General features: G+C 39.5%; 1 long non-coding RNA gene and 3 other non-coding genes across 6 annotated transcripts; all 4 read left to right on the top strand.

The window, feature by feature from the left end:
* The first annotated feature begins 6403 nt into the window (after positions 1 to 6403).
* Positions 6404 to 6485, top strand: TRNAS-AGA (transfer RNA serine (anticodon AGA)). The gene has a single exon. It is a non-coding gene; the product is annotated as a tRNA-Ser (tRNA).
* Positions 6486 to 6629: 144 nt separating this feature from the next.
* Positions 6630 to 13302, top strand: LOC144306554 (uncharacterized). 3 transcript variants are annotated; one of them, XR_013373622.1, is made up of 4 exons: positions 6630 to 6849; positions 7023 to 7185; positions 9467 to 9583; positions 12952 to 13302. It is a non-coding gene; the product is annotated as an uncharacterized LOC144306554 (long non-coding RNA). The 3 variants fall into 3 exon arrangements; XR_013373621.1 differs by having other exon boundaries at positions 6630 to 6918; XR_013373620.1 differs by having other exon boundaries at positions 6630 to 7185.
* A 246-nt stretch (positions 13303 to 13548) lies between these two features.
* On the top strand, positions 13549 to 13630 carry TRNAS-AGA (transfer RNA serine (anticodon AGA)). Its single transcript has one exon. It is a non-coding gene; the product is annotated as a tRNA-Ser (tRNA).
* Positions 13631 to 14131: 501 nt separating this feature from the next.
* TRNAD-GUC (transfer RNA aspartic acid (anticodon GUC)) lies at positions 14132 to 14203 on the top strand. The gene has a single exon. It is a non-coding gene; the product is annotated as a tRNA-Asp (tRNA).
* The last annotated feature ends 2864 nt before the right edge of the window (positions 14204 to 17067 follow it).

The raw sequence follows: 17067 nt of genomic DNA, 5'->3' as shown, positions 1-17067 counted from the left end.
ATGACAATGCAATGGGTGGTAAAAGTATTTTTCACATGGTTAGTAGAAGTATAAATTAGTATAACCACTTGGAGAAAATGTTTCACCATATCTATAAAAGCTAAACGTAATAGTCATATAACTCAGATACTACACAATTTGATTATAAACCAACATAAATAGCATGTACATGCACGTTCATAACTACTTCATTTTAATAATCAAAATCTGAAATCATGGTACCTGGGTAGCTCAGTGGTTAAGCGTCTGCCTTTGACTCAGGTTGTGATCCTGGGGTCCTGGGATGAAGTCCAGCATTGGGCTCCCCACAGGGAGTCTGTTTCTACCTCTGCAAATGTCTCTGCCTCTCTCTTCGTGTCTCTCATGAAAAAATAAAATCTTAAAAAAAAATCTGAAATCACCTAAGTGTCAGCGACAGAATGGAAATGTAGAAGAGTATACAGTCAGTATAAAGAATAACTACTGATAAACCCAATAACATGATTAAGTCTCATAATGTCACTCAAAAAAAAGACACAGAAGAGTACACACTATACTTATATGAAGTATAAAAACAGCAAAACTGATTTATGATGATAGAATGATTGTCCTTAGAGGGAGGGCACACACTGACCAGGATGAGACTAATGAAAGCTTGTTATCCGGGAGAAGCTATTCTATATTTTGAGCATGGTGATGGTCACACAGCTATAACTGAAAATTGATCAAACTATATAATTAAGATTTGTGCTCTTTACCGTACATAAATTATACCTAAATTTAGAAAATGAGAAAAATTGAGGCAAAATAAGGATGGCTTAACTCAAACAAAAACTGGGAGAATCCTTCATTAGCAAATGTGCATTACAAGACATAATAAAGGGTATTCTTAATGCCAAAGAAAAATAAAAAATCTGAAAATTGTACTTAATAGGTTAATTAACATGGTAGCTAGTATAGTCAATATACAAAAAACATATATATTTATATGTTCCAATAACCATGAAGTGAAAATTAGAAGTTCCAATTTCAGGGCATCTGAGTGGCCCAGTCAGTTGAGTGTCTGCCTTCAGCTAGGCTCAGGTCATGCATGGGCCCCAAGTCAGGCTCTCTGATCAGTGGAGAGTCTTGTTTCTCCCTCTCCCTCTGCCACTCCCTCTGCTTGTACTCTCTCATTCTCTCTCAAATAAATAAAGGCACTATAAAAGTTCCAATTTCAATAGCTTAAAAACTTAAAACACCTAGAAGTAAATCTAATAAAAGATAAGCAAGATACCTGCACTGAGATCCTTAATGTATAACTGAAAATTAATCCAGAAAAAGAAGTAGAACTATATAAATATTTACCAATCTAAAAAGAGGCAAAGGAGCAGGAATGGTAAAACAAAGAACAAATTGGAAAAATTAAAAGAATAAGAAGCAAAACTCAACTAAATAGATATTTATCTTTAACATAAGCAGAGAAAATATTGCAATTAAAAGGGAAAAAAATGTCATACAGGAAAAAATTTACCCAAAACCATTTGCTTTTTATAGAGCATCCAATTTAAACATACAGATTTTTAAAAATAATTAAAGCAAAAGAATGTAAGACATAGAATAGCCAAAAAAGATAAACCAGAACCACTTTAGTGATAATAACTTGAATTTATAGCCTTTAAAAAAGAAGCATTACTAAAAATAATGGAACTATTTCATAATTTCCAGAGTAAATTTAGTAAGAAGATATTATAATCCTATATTGTACACACATAATAACAACTTCAAAGTATAGAAAACAAAAGACTGACAGAGCTAAATGGAGAAATACAAAAATCCATAATCATAGTTGAATACTTGAATGCTTCTATAGATATAACAAATGGCACAAAAAAGCAGTATGGAAAAGTAAGTTAAATTTAGTGAGGAAATTTTAAGTGATTGGATTAATACTATACCCAACTGCAGAATATCTTAACTTTTGAGGTATACATGCAACATTTAACAAGATAACCAAATGGTGAGCATTATGCAAATCTCAACAAGTTTCAAAGATAGTAATCACACAGAATATGTTCAGCACAGTATAATTAAATAAAAGTCAGCATTAATAACATAAACAAATGGAAAATTCCCAAATGTTATAAAATTAAGCGACAGAATGCAAAATATTATGGTCAAATAAGTTTTAAAAACTATAAAATATTTTTAACTGAATGATAATGAAAATAGGATATATCACTTCAGCTCCAATCTATTGGAAGAGGATAAAATTTGAAAGGTAATGATCTAAGCTTTCAGCTCAAAAACCTAGTTTTAAAAATCCAGTAAATTAAACTTTTAAAACTTAGAAGGAAAAAATAGCAAGAGCTATAATCAAAAAGAGAAAAAAAATAGAAGAAATAAATGAACAAAAATTTGCTTTTCAGATAGTAAAACTGTTACCCCAAATCAAAACTAACTTCTCTTAAGGGGGAAAAAAGTATAAAAAGGGGACAACATTAAAAATCTTACTGATATCAAGATTAGAGTGAAAGGATAAAATGAATAGTTTCTGGGGAATAAATTTGATAATAGAGGATAAATTATAGGTTCCTTCATAAACATGACTGACCAAAGCAGACACAAAGAGAAATTAAAAATTCAAGTAGCCTGAACTCTGTTAAAAAATTATTTTTTTAAAGATTTTATTTATTAATGAGAGACACAGAAAGAGAGAGAGGCCGAGGGAGAAGCAGGCTCCATGCAGGGAGCCCCACGTGGGACTCAATCCCAGGTCTCCAGGATCAGGCCCTGGGCTGAAGGCTGCGGTAAACCGCTGAGCCACCTGGGCCACCCTGTTAAAGAAATTAAAATCATAATTACCCTCTGTATTTATTTGCTATGACTGCCATTGCAAAATACCACAGACTCAGAACAATAGAAATTTATTTTCTCACAGTTCTTGATGCTAGAAGTCCAAGATCAAGGTACAGGTTTGGTTTATCCTGAGACCTGTCTCCTTGGCTTGCAGAAAGCCATTTTCTCCTATGTGAGCACAGTCCTGTCCATATGTGGTCTTTCTTCTGTGATGGCTTATCTCTCGTGTCTCTTTGTATCCAAATTTCTTCTTCCCACACCAATACCAGTCAGAATGAATTAATGCCCATCCTAACAGCCTCATTTTAGCTAATTACCTTTTCAAAGACCCTATCTCCAAATACAGTCAAGTGTGAGGTACTGAGGATTAGGTCTTCAGCATTTGAATTTGGGAGGAAACACAATTCAGTTTGTAACACCTTTTCACAAAACAAACACTATGAAAATATGGCTTCACTGTTGCAGTTTTAAAACATTAATGAAGAACTAATATAAAATTTTTCAGGAAAATTTTATGAAATTAAATAAAAATAAAATTTTTCAGGAAACAGAAAAAAATAAAAACACTTCCTAACTGTCATTATGAGGCCAGAACAATAATCTTCATATTAAAATTTGATAAGCATGTTGCTAGAGAGAAAATTACAGGTCAATCTATGTGTTAAATATTCTAGATGCAAATAAATAAATAAATAAATAAAATAAAAAATAAAAATATTCTAGATGCAAAACTTCTAAATAAAATAATAGCAATCAGATCCAGTAATGATTTACAGTAATCTGGTAATGACACAATAGTCAAAAGTAAAGAGATAATGTTTATCTTAGTTATTATTATATTATTAATATAATTATTATATTATATATATTATTAAGTTATTATATGAAATTTGTTTAATATAAAAAGCAATCACTTTAAATGTACCACAAAGAGTAAGAGAAAAAAAATCAAATGATCATAGCATTCAACAAAACTCAACACCACTATGCTATATGTTGGCAAATTGAACTCCAATAAAAAAATAAATAAAAAATTCAACACCACTAGTTAAAAACTTTCACCAGTCTAGGAATAGAAAGATTTCTTAATCTCATGATGCATATATACAATATCCTACATCTAACATTCTGATAATGTTAAAGATTTATTTATTAAGTAAACTCTACACTCACTGTGGGGCTTGAATTCATGACCCTGAGATCAAGAGTTACATGCTCAACCAATCAAACCAGCCAGGAACCCCCCACAATTATGGTAAATATTTAACATTTTTAAAAAATATTTTATTTATTTATTCATGAGAGACACACAGAGAGAGAGAGAGAGAGTCAGAGATGCAGGTAGAGGGAGAAGCAGGCTCCATGTAGGGAGCCCGACATGGGACTCGATTCCGGGTCTTCAGGATCACACCCTGGGCTGAAGGCGGCCCTAAACTGCTGAGCCACCAGGGCTGCCCAATGTTTAACACTTTCTCCCAGATACTGGGACCAAGATAAGCATGACCACTATCACCATTGCTATTAAAAATTGTATTGGCATCTTAGCCCATGAAACAAGACATGATAAAGAATTAAAAGATGTTAAGATTAGAAGTGGAGAAATAAGACTGATATCATTTGCAGATGATATGATTACATGCTTGGAAAAATCCCCCAAATCTACAAATTATTAGAATTAATAAGTAAAAATAGCAAATTTGCTGGATACAAAATGTTGTATTCATATATACTGGCAAAACAGATAATTTTTAAAAATATCATTTACAATAGCAATAAAACTGTGTCTAATCTAATGATAAATAGAATAATAAATGAAGTCCAGAGAGCTTAACTGACTGAGCTGCCCAGGCACCCCATATTTGCCCATTTTGAATACAACCCCTATGCACTGCCTCTTTGCACTTTCTCCTCTGCTGCCATGCACCTCCCTTACCTACCTCCCCCACTCCTCGCCCAGTGTGGTCAGTAAACTTCTATCTCCTTCCTTCTGCCTCTAGTGAATACTTTCACCACCTGCACCCCGCCCCCACTGGCTTCCACATGATTGCGCCCCCCCCCTCGCCCTGGCATATGGGGGTCCCCATCTGATTAGATATCGCATAGACCCATGAAAGTGTCATGATATAACTAATTATGGCAACATCTATATCACAACTTCAATTTTATTTTACATTTGCACTTAGTCATGCTTTTTAAAGACTGATTATGTGACTGATACTCAGTGATAGTGAAGGCTGCTCAAATAATAAACTGCTCAGTTAAATGTGGAGTCTGGTTCCTTTACCCAAAACTTGGCTTAATACTCCCTTCAGGGCAGACTCTCCCCTCATTAAACTGGGGGTTTCTTAAAGTTGATTTTATCTCAGTAGGAGAAGAGTTTCCCTTCATCTCCTTCCCACCTCCCTTCACTCTTCTCTCACCTCTCCTCCCTCCTCCTCCTATCTTTGCCCCCAAAAGTGACATTTATTCAAAGAAAACAAAAAGACAGAAAAATGTTAAGATGTCCTCCCATGTCACCTTTCCTTCTCCCCTCCTGCTCCTCTGCAGCCCCCCAGGGACTGAATCCTGGCTAGGGCTAGATAGCAGGACAGCCCCTCTCAGATGAGGTCAGCAACCCTGAGGGGCATCTCCTTCATGCAGGTTCTATAGAAGGTCTGGGTGTCTCTAAGAGTCCTCTTGTCTTCTGTCACCATGTTAATAGCCACAGTCTGTGGCCAAATGGTCTACCATGATGGCCTCTATGGATACAGCTGCCTTTGGGTATACTTCAGTCCTCTTGTCTGTTTAGATAGCACGAAAGATCCCCCTGTCTTCAGACTCGAATCACCTTCCTCCCCCTTTCCACCTCCCCTCCTTGCCCTGCTCTTTAAAAAATTACATTAAGACCTTCTAAGCAGGATAGACAAAATCAGTTTCAAGATTTGGGGAAACACTGTGACAGAGAAATGAAGCTCAAAATGTGAAAGGGGGAAAAACCCTGTTGAATTGGTTAAATTTGGATAGAAATAGCCCCTCATCTGCCCCAAGAAACCATAACAACTTAGCAAGATGCTGGTTAGGGATGCATCACTTTGAGGCCTCCAACCTGGGACACAAAGCCCTGGAAGCAGTCCCCCGCTTGGAACGTGCTGGAGCCCACTTGGAAACCCCTGGGGCCCACCTGGAACCCTCCTGGGCCCTCTTGGAACCCCCCTGGAAACCACCTAACACACCCCTCCCCAAACAGCCTGGGGCCCACCTGGAACCCACCTGGAGCTCACCTGGAGCTCATCCGCACAATTGGTCACCCAGGGAGGAGCGTGGGCTCAGTAGGAGAAGGTTATGCCCCAAGGGCCTGGGTGCGCAGGGGAAATTGCGCTCTGAAGCCAGCACTCCTAGGCGGTACCGGAGCAGGCGGGGGTCACCTGCACTCACCTGGGACTGCTGGCGGCGCTGGTGCTCTGGGGTCCCCGGGGTCCCGAGGTCCCGGGGGTCGGCTGCTTTCCAATAACTGTGTCTAACAGCGGCGGGGCCGAGGAGCTCCGGAGGGTTGGTGTGCGGCGCCCCAGAGCTCCACCAGTGCCAGTGGGTGCGCTCCCGCCCGCGTGTAGTCGTGGCCGAGTGGTTAAGGCGACGGGCTAGAAATCCGTTGGGGTGTCCCCGCACAGGTTCGAGTCCTGTCGACTACGGCGTGTTTTTCTCCGACACCGGAGGTTGTCCTGGGAGGAGTTCGCTGGCCATTCCCACTGCTGCAGGGTGGCCTTGGTAGCGAGTGCCCTGCTCCGTCCCTCACTTATACCTTTGCTGCCACCGAATTCCTGTCCCACGGTTAAACAATTGTCTTCACAGGCAAAAAATGAAACACGAAACTAAAGAAGAAAGCCAACTAAAACTTATTTGAACGAAATGGATGCTGCCACCTGTTTGCTGTCCTTGAAGCCCCACCTGGATCTTCTCCACACACGCACTTCTGTTGCGAGAATACAGTCGTCACTTAGAAAGCCAGCTCCGTGAGATCCAGGCTGGGCTGGGTTTTCAGGAGCGCAGCCAGAGGTGCGGCACTCACCTCCAGCCGCCGAGCAACCCAGCACGGTCACCCAGGCGCGGGCGTCCCCTCCCGGAGTACGGTTGCGCTTTCCTGTCCAACACCATGGCTCTGACAAACCCTGCTTGGTCTTCCACTCAGATATTACCTTTCTTCTTCCTTTACCTTATTTTCTCCCTAGACAACCAAATGTAATGAAAAAGAAGTGAAATTCATAAATCATATAAGTAATACAAAAGGAGATCGTGATTTGACCGTGGAGAGCTGTGGCAGACACCACGTTAATCAACTGATCCCAGTTAGCATCTCCAGTATCTGGACAATCAACATCACACATCTCCCAGGTATGGACTGCGACGAATACAACCTCATTTGTGAGATATTCTGCTAAAAGTGCATACTATGAACTTAGCTCTCAGGAAACATCAGACAAACTCAAGTTTAGGGGGCGTTCTATAAAATATCTGACCACTTTGTTTTTTAATGTCAATGAAATGAAAGAAGAAGATTGAAGAACTCTTTCAGATTCAAGGACTAAAGAGATGCAACAACTGGATGCAATCTATTTTTCTTGAAATAAAGGATCTGCACAATTGGCAAAATATTAACAAGGTCTGTAGATTAAATAAGAGTTTTAATCTTGATTTCATGATTGTTCTGTGGTTAGGAAAGAGAAGGTCCCTGTTTTTAGAAAACACTGAAGTATTTACGGGTAAAGGACATCTTGTCTGAAACTCACCTGTCAATACTTAAGAAACAAAATTATATACGTGTAAATCTATCTATATGTATCTATCTACTGAAAAAATAAAGCACATGTCATAATTTAACATTTGATGAATATAGGTGAAGGACTTATGAAGATTCTTTGTACTATTCTTGCAACTTCTCCATAAATTAGAATTTATGTCAAAATAAAGAGATGAAAAAAGAAAAACCATAGATCAATTAATTTTAAAAATAGTGCTCATTGAAATAAAAACCCAAGCACAATTTGAACATTAGATGTAACATAGGTAATGAGAAAATTATTAAATGTGAGTTTATGCCTGATGAAAGAATAGTATGCAGAATTCTGTAGTAAGCAAGGAAATTCATACACATTATTTTTAATAATGACTGATGTTTAGGATAAAGGCACAAGATGGAAGTATTACACAGCAGTATCATGCATAATTGAAGGGTGAATATAATCAAATCATTCTTGGGTCCCATGATTTTGTATCAGGAAAAAAATAAGCAGTGTTACATCAGCTTTTCCATGAAGTCACCATCCAAGTTCATAATCAAGGAACACCCTTTTAGGACAAAAATAAACCTGAAATTTTAATCAATATTTTAATTTAAACACTAATTATTACAATTATGTTACTTAAATGTTAGTGGGTAAAATAAATGAGTGTTGTGGTGCAGCAGGATTATTCACTAAATTATTTAGTCCCTCTGGTTCACATTGGAAGTAATATGCAGATGCCCACTTTCAGCTAAGGTTAAAAATTATTTGTTTCTGTTTCTTCTTTTCATATACAAAATGTATATGTGTATAACAAGTGGAAATTAAAATACAAATATTTCATTTGCAGCTGAACCTTAAACATCTGGGAATAAATCTAACAAAAGATATGCAGGAATATGGATTAAAAACTACAAAATATTGCTGGTGGAAATTAAATAGAAGGAAATAGTATGTTTATTTTTTGAAAGACTCAATTTTGTCAAGGTGACAACTATTTCCAAATTGATCAACAGATTCAATAAAATCCCAAACACCAAATATGTATCTTATGGAAATTAATCCATTGTTTTAAAAACACATTTGGAAATGTAGAGCAACTTAAAAAATGAGAAGCTATTGAAGAAGATAGCAAAATTGGAGGAATGATACAATATACATATCAAGATATATGTATTTATAAATCTATGATATTTAAGACAGTATGCTCTTGGGTATTGTCTATGTAAACTAAGGCAGTACGCTTCTGGTTATTATATATGTAAATATATTGGTTGTTACATATGTACTAAAACATTATCTTCTTATCTATATCAACTTAGCCAGGCTGAATTCCCTTTTCTGTATGTTTCTGATTGGATGGTCCCCAAGGGACATTCTTGGGGGCAATTTGGAGGGAGAAGTCAAGTAGCCATTTTGCAGCTCGTTCTAACTCACCTGCTGACATACCTCCTCAGAGGCAGCAGTTGGGCCTGCCACTGCCCCACCTTCCCCTGGATCCTCTTTCAGCCTCCTCTTTCTTGGATCAAACGTGTGTGTTTAGCTCTAAATGAAGGGCCCTGGCTTCCGCAGGACATCTGCACCAAAATAACACAAATTTCAATCCATCTTGTGGGGCTTCAATTCCTACTTGTGGAGTCCAGCTTGTTCTAATCTTCCCCACTTTATATTTTTCTTCCCCTCTTGAACAAACTGCCCTATGGACTCTGAGCTACAGCACTTCAGCATTTACGTAGACTACTTAATCAGCTTCTACAAATCCCTCAAGTATATATGAATATATGTGTATATATATGAAATGTATGTAACCATCTCCGTGGTTCTGCTTCTGTCATTGAACACTGATTGTAATTTTTTGTTCATGGATTTGTTCCAATTGTTCATTTTCATAGTGTTGACCAGGAATGAAATTAGTTCCAGAAATGTCTATATTCAAGAAGAGGGTCATGGAAGAAAAGGATGAATAAACACTATGCAAAGGAAAGAATGATATACCACTAAAGTTTAAGGTCAGATTGGTGGGGGGCACCTGGGTGGCTCAGTCAGTTGGGCAACAACTCTTGGGTTCCTCTCAGTTCCTAATCTTGGGGTCAGGGGACTGAGCCTGCTTGGGACTCCATGCTCACCATAGAGTCTGCTTAAGATTCTCTCTCTCCTTCTCCCTCTACCCCTCCCCCACTCTCTCTAAAATAAATAAATAAATAAATCTTTAAAAATAAATAAAGTCAGATTGGTGGACTTAAATAACCAGTGCCAAAAGGTCTTCTGTTTTTCACCATGGTAAAACAACATGGTAAAACAACACCAGACTTACTCTTCCACCTTAAACCAGAAAACTGAATAAAGTATACACAATAATGTTCTTCAGACAGTGACTAACTTTGATACCAGAGAAGGAAAACAAATGAGAAAAAAATCAAGTCACCTTAATGCCTGAAAACAGATCAAGAGGGACAGAAGGGGAAAAAATAAATAAATAAAATAAAATAAAATAAAATAAAAAAAGAGGAACAGAGGAACATTTTATAATGATAAAGGGGTAAATACATCAAAAGGACATAATAGTAGCTCCTGGGTGGCTCAGTCAATTAAGTGGCTGCCTTCAGCTTAGGTTATGACCCTAGGGTCCTGGGATCAAGTCCATGTCAGGCTCCCTGACCAGCGGGGAGTCTGCTTCACCCTCTCCCTATAATCCTCCCCCCTGCTTGTGCACATTCTCTCTCTCTAATAAATCTTTTTTTAAAGGACATAATAATCCTACATATGTATGCACGTAGTAACAGAGTTTCAAAATACATGTAGCAAAATCTGATAAATTGAAAAGATAAATAGAAAAATTCTTCAAATACAGTTGGAGATTTTAACACTTCTCTTTCAGTAATTGATGAACAAGTAGTCAGGAAAATCAGTAAGAAGATATAAGATTTGAACATTATCAAGGAACTTGACCTGAGTAAGATTTATAGACTACTCTATCCAACAACAGAAGGATACAATATATTCAAGCAACATTGAAGACTCACTAAGATACACTGTGTTTTGTGCAATAAAATAAATCTTCAGTTTAAATGGAATGAAATCATAGAAAATATATTTTCTGACCACAACGAATTAAAATAGAAATTGATACCAGAAATTAAAGAAAATACATCTAAATAACCCACAAGCCAAATAATATATACAAGGGAAATATAAGTTTTTCATTAAGAATATAGAAGCGAAATAGTACAAAGTGTCCGCAGCTGAAGTTTTGTATAGGGAGCAATTTATAGCAAGAAATGTTTATATTATAAAAAAAACCAAGTGCTCAAATAAATTAATTATTCTTCCACTTCAAGAAACTAGCAAAAGTACAATGGAAATTAATATAACATTGTATGTTAACAATACTGGAATGAAAAAAATTAATAAAAAAGGAGAGTAGAAAAAAAGAAGAGCAAATTAAACACAAAATAAGCAGAAGGAAAAAATATTAAATAGTAAAGCAAAAATTAATTAAACAAAACAGGAAAACAGTAGAGGAAATCAATGAAACCCAAAGTCTGGTGATTTGGCAAGTTGAATATTATTGACAGGTCTCTAGACAGACTGATGAGGAAAAAAAAGAGTCACATATTATCAATATCATGAAAGAAAGGGGGATATGTACCCAGATTCTACAGACAATAAAAGAATGTTATGAATAATATTACATCAATTAATGTGACAAATTAGATGAAATGACCAACTTCTCAAAAGACACAAACTACAGCTCAAGAAAAAATAAATAATCTAAATTGTCATATACCTATTTAAATAGAATTTGTAGGGGCGCCTGGGTGACTCAATTGGTTGAACATACAACTTTTAATTTCAGCTCAGGTCATGATTTCAGGGTCCTGGGATGAGCCCTGAGCTAAGCTCCATGCTCAGCATAGAGTCTTCTTGAGATTCTCTTTCTACCTCTTCCTCTGGCTCTCCCTTTGCTGGCGTGGGCCATAAATAAATAAATAAATAAATAAATAAAATATTTAAAACTAAACAAACAAAATAGAATTTGTAACTAAAAGCCTTCTCACAAAGAAAAAATCCAGGCCAATAAAGATGGCTTTATTGGTGAATTTTACCAAACCTTTAAAGAAGGAAGCATGCCATACCTACATAAACTCTTCTAGAAATTAAAAGATAAGGGAATGCTTTCCTATTCATTTTATGAGGTCAGCATTACCCTTGATAACAAAACCAATGACAGTTAAAAAAAAAAATCACAGACGCATGTTCTCCATGAAAAGAACTGCCAGTATTCTTAACAAATTTTAGATTGAATCAAGTATTTTCTAAAAAAGGATGATATGCCATGACCCAGTGAGGTTATCTAGGGGTTGCAACAAGTGATTATTGCTTCTGAGTTCTCAAGGGAGTCATTTTCCTTGTCCCTCAGAAAACGTGGAGACTAAGATGCTTTCATTCCAACATTCGTTAGCTCTCTGAATTAATTAATGTCTCTTATCTGCACATGTTTCTATTTGTAAATGATGGTGGCAGCACTTTATGGAACTGTTCTGAGGGTTAAATGAAGTTATTAATCAGAAGTCATTTTCTAAAATGTGGAATACAGAGTTGATAGACACTAGTATAATTTTTACCAGATCAGTTTCCATGCCACACCACTCTTTGTTTTTTCAAACAGATAAGAAGTGATTGTAGAATCATCCTGTAGTTTTAAAGGAAGTGTGAGGAACACTTTAAATTCAAATACAAAGAAATATTATACTTTGCCTCAAAATTTGAAAGAGAGAGAAAAGCTGAAAGAGGAAAACAAGGAGTAGCTATGATTCCAACACCCCCGGGGAAGTTTTAGTAATCAGTTTTTTGTTGACGCACATCCAGTTTTTTAATGAGAGTATATAGCGGACTATTGATTTAAACCTGTTTTTTCCATTTATATATTTTCCAATTATATAAACAATGCAGAAAGCAGTGCCTATTATGAAAAATTTGAAGAATACAAAGTTAACTTAAATATCATTTTTATCCTTCACTTCCATTCCACTTGTTTGCGTTCTTGTTAGATTGCTGAGTAGGCTATCAGATTTTTTTTTATGTACTTGTAATTTGGAGTTCATTTTATATAAATGGGACGATTTAAATTTGTTGTTCTCTATGTTAATGTTCACACACATTTTCCAAGTAAAACGATAAAGATCTAACTCTTTAAAGGCCACATAGTGCCCTTGACATGAACAGCATCATACTAATGCCTTAAGGATTAATACGTTACTTCCACATTTTTGCTCTTACGAATGATGGTGCAGTGGACACTGTAACCACGTAAAGCACTAGCTGTTTCTGCCGATTTCTCCGTCAAAGCTACATGATCACCCACTCCCTCCTACAGGTGGTCGTGAGCGTCCAGGTCTGTTGGAGGACCAGGTGTTCAAAGGCCGTAGACCAGGAAGGGCTGGAAGTCAGGGCCTGTTCAGCCGGGAGAAAACATGCTGGGTTCTCGTCGCCTACACACCGGAGCAGGGGCTCAGACCTGCGGCCCACTCCCAAGACTCGGACCCCTGACCAGTCCCCGGGACTCGGACCCCCGCCCAATCCCCAGTCCCCAGGCTCGGGCTTCGCAGGACTGACTTGTGTGCTTGGAACACTGATGCTCTCGCGGTGAGGATTGTCATCCCATTGCTCCCAATCGCCCGGGCGGAACGAGAGGTTAGACTTTATTAAAAAAATTAAAAAAAAAAAAATCAAACCCCATTTTACCTGAAGGTTTGTGTCGTTTATAAAATGTGCTTTCTGGGTGACGGGCACTGGGGGTTATTCTGTATGTTAGTAAATTGAACACCAATAAAAAATAAATTAAAAAAAATAAAAAAAATAAAAAAATAAAAATAAAATAAAATAAAATAAAATGTGCTTTCTTGTACGACAAGCAGATGATCCTTGTCTGTATTCTTTGTCATCCACAACTTGAAAAAGACTTCGTCGTCGTGTAGTCGTGGCCGAGTGGTTAAGGCGATGGACTAGAAATCCATTGGGGTCTCCCCGCGCAGGTTCGAATCCTGCCGACTACGACAGCTCCTTTTTCAGTGAAACCGGCATCCTGGACCGAATTCAAGCAGTGGGGCTGGATTCCGGCCGGAGCGCCTCCCGCCAGGGGCGTGGGGTGGTCCCAGCCCGTCCCTTTTATTGGGGCGAGGAGGGGGCGGAAGGGAGGAGCGGAGGAGTAGAAGAGGGAGATGGGGAAGGAGGAGCAGCCATCGCGCAGCGGGATGCAAGCCCTTCGGGGACGCCCCACGTCCCCCCTCCGCCGTGGCTCGCTCGGCGGGCCCTCCCGGGAGCAGAGCTGCCCCGGGACCCAGGTTCCGCAGCGGATGGGGGGATGGGGGGATGGGGGGTGGGAGGGTGGAGGTGGGCGAGGGTCTGCGGGACCGCGTACAGCCAGGGCGGCGCACTCGCGCGTTTGCTGCTGAGATCATGATGGTCGTGGCTAGCCAAGCACAGACCTCGTGCTCACAGGACGCGGAACTGCAGTGTCATTTATGGGACGTCTCTGTGACACCGCCACCAGGTCCTCCTCGTTAGTATAGTGGTGAGTATCCCCGCCTGTCACGCGGGAGACCGGGGTTCGATTCCCCGACGGGGAGTGCTGAGGTTGCTTTTGTGTGTCTTCACATATTTTTAGAATTCCTGGCCCTGAGGTCCCCGCGGCTTCGGATCAAATACTGTCCTCCTCACCTTCTCACAGGAGAGCCGCGGGGCTCCCGGGCTGGGTACCTGGAGCTGCGGACCTCGGTCCCGGAGCGCCGAGGGCGAGGCAGCTGTGGTCTCCGCCCATCCGCGCGCTCCCCGGCTTCCCCATCATACCTGCCTAACAAAGGCTGAGCCCAGGATCCAGATTTAGATGTACAAACGTGGTCATGACAGTGTTAAGTTAAGGTGTGTTCAGGAGAGCACGAGGTGATGGTGAGTCAAGTCTACACCAGAGCACAAGAGAAATCCTAGTGGAGAAGTTCATCACGCAGATCTTGGAGAAGGTGCACAGTACTCTTCAAAGTGCCGCCTGGGGAGGTCAAGACAGAGAGCAGAGCAATGCGACCTGGGGAACCTGCCTTGATGAGGGTCCATGCGTGGAGTGCTTGGGGGTTCCAGGGCTAAGGCTGGAACGGAAAGAGGGGTTCAGGTGAGCTCCACAGGGGTCTAATCTAAGGATAGCTCAAGGTCAAGGTCCTGGGAGGCAGGGGAGACCTGATCACAAGGGCTGTTGGGGAAGTCATTACAGGAACTGACATTTGCTTGTGACACTGTGGGCTGCCATGTAGGGCATGCCCTTCCCTTGTACCGGGCCCTGGTGTCAGTGTCCCTGCAGGCCTTGGCCAAGGTAAATGGATGCCAAGGCAGCCACACCTGGAGTAGCAGAGCCAGGCTCTCATCATGTATAGGTACCCATGGGTGTGAGTAAGAAAAATGAATATGAAATAGGCAGACAATCCAATAGAAAAATGGGCTAAGGTAGTCCAAGTTGGAAACAATCCAAATGCCTTTGTAGATGGGGTGGAGTTTAAGAAATACCTTGACATATGTCGCTGATTTTGAAGAGTGGGGATCATGGAAAAATGCCTGTCAGAACAAGAGTGAAAGCACTGGGGTCTTCTATGACCAAGGAAGCTCAGAATAAGAGTGGCCCAGAGGGGTGACACTCTGGTGACACTCCAGGTGGCACCGTGGTGGCTGCTTTTCTGTTCCAGTCCTTCCAACTCTCATTCTTCTCCTCTTGTGTGTGTGTGTGGGGGGGGGGGTTGTTTTATTTGTTTTTCTATAAACAAAAGCTCTGGACCTTTTCTTTCCATTTACCACTGCATGCAAACCAGAGTACTAAGTCTCTGAATTTATACTCTGTTTCCCAAATCAACCAAAAAACACAGGTAAAAGTTCTCAGTCCCTGAGTATGCAGAAGAAGGTATGAAGAGAGAGGGCAGGAACCAGAGAACTTTCTGCTGGAGTCTTTATGTCAGAAGAGACCGAGACATTGAGCACAGTGAGTCCTGGCAGCCAACTGTGCTGTTAGATTTGGAATTTTTTCTCTAACTGATCAGATTTTCATTTTTTCTGATCCCACTTCTTCACATTCTGGTTGTTTGACTCTTATTGCTAGCCATCTTTGGACCAAAACAGACGAGTAACTGAAACAAAACCAAAACTTGCAAATGTGACACTGTGACACACACGACATGTAAAGCGTACAAGACCATGACGTGCATGACAAACTGCCTAAGCCCGACTTGTTTGTAGTCCACTTTCTTTACATATTTTATGGCAATATCATAGAATAATGCCACATGGACTCATGTTCCAAAGATAAGACCGCTGACTGTCCCCATCATTTACTTAGTTTACATATTCTGATCATCGTTGCCACAGATCTCTTTCAGTAATTTCTGCTCTAAAATCATCCTATGACTAATTCTGGTCCTGAGAGTCCCCTCCCTGAGACACTGAGGCTCTTTTAGACTAAGATTCTCCCCTCTGAGTAACTTCAATACACCCTGTTTACCAGAATCAACAGGCTTTTCTGATGGTTTCTGTATGGGGCTCCACATGGATTTTGTTTTTAGTTTCAAACCAGAAATATTCCTGGGCTTGGCAACCAAAGCCTTACATCCACTTGCTTTGGTTTAACAAACCTTTCCCACTCGGGCTCTGGAGTTTTCAGGCTGAGAAGATAAGAATGAGTGTAGTGCTCTTCTTTATAAATTAATCATTCATATGAAGTTACAATAGCGACCTATTATCACTCAGGTAAAACCACATTGCTGCCAAATGATATTCCCCAAACTTGTGCTAGAGAAACACTTAATACACAATGGGTAACAATCTCATACTCCAGACCAACCACTTAGACTTATCTAGGGAGGCAAAAATCTGAATAGGAGAGTCAGGCAATAACCTTAATTTCCAGCTGTAGACAATAGCAACGAAAGCACCCCTGACCTGCCCCCACACCCACCCCAACTTTTGGTTCCCTGGGTATAGACACAAACTCAGAGTTCAAGCTCAGTGCCACTTACAAGCTAGGTGATCGTGGCCATATTATCTTACTCTTATGGATGTCAATTTCCAGATTTATAAACCAAGGGTAATAATAGTATTCACTTCATATGAACGTTGTAAGGATCACACAAGCTAACACACATAAAGCACTTGGAAATATGTATATAATAAATGTTTGATAGGTAGGTACTGATATGAAAGTCATTTCTGTGTTTACACCAGGATTGAGTTGCTAATCACTGGTTTTTAAAAAGAGTGTTCCCTGTAGTATTTATGAAAAGTGACCTCACACACATAAGAAAGTCCTTGGTGTACATACCATTTTACTGTGCAGTGTTGGGCAAGTCAATCTTTGTTTTCTTATTCTGTAAAATGGGACTAATATCACCTATGTCATAGGGTTATATTGGTGACTAAATGAAGTAACACATGTAATGCCAATTCAGTGCTTGGGACATAG

The sequence above is a fragment of the Canis aureus genome, chromosome 37 (genome assembly GCF_053574225.1).
Source record: "Canis aureus isolate CA01 chromosome 37, VMU_Caureus_v.1.0, whole genome shotgun sequence".
NCBI lineage: Eukaryota > Metazoa > Chordata > Mammalia > Carnivora > Canidae > Canis > Canis aureus.
Note: the sequence above shows the minus strand (reverse complement) of the source record. Positions and strands in the feature narration are given on the sequence as shown.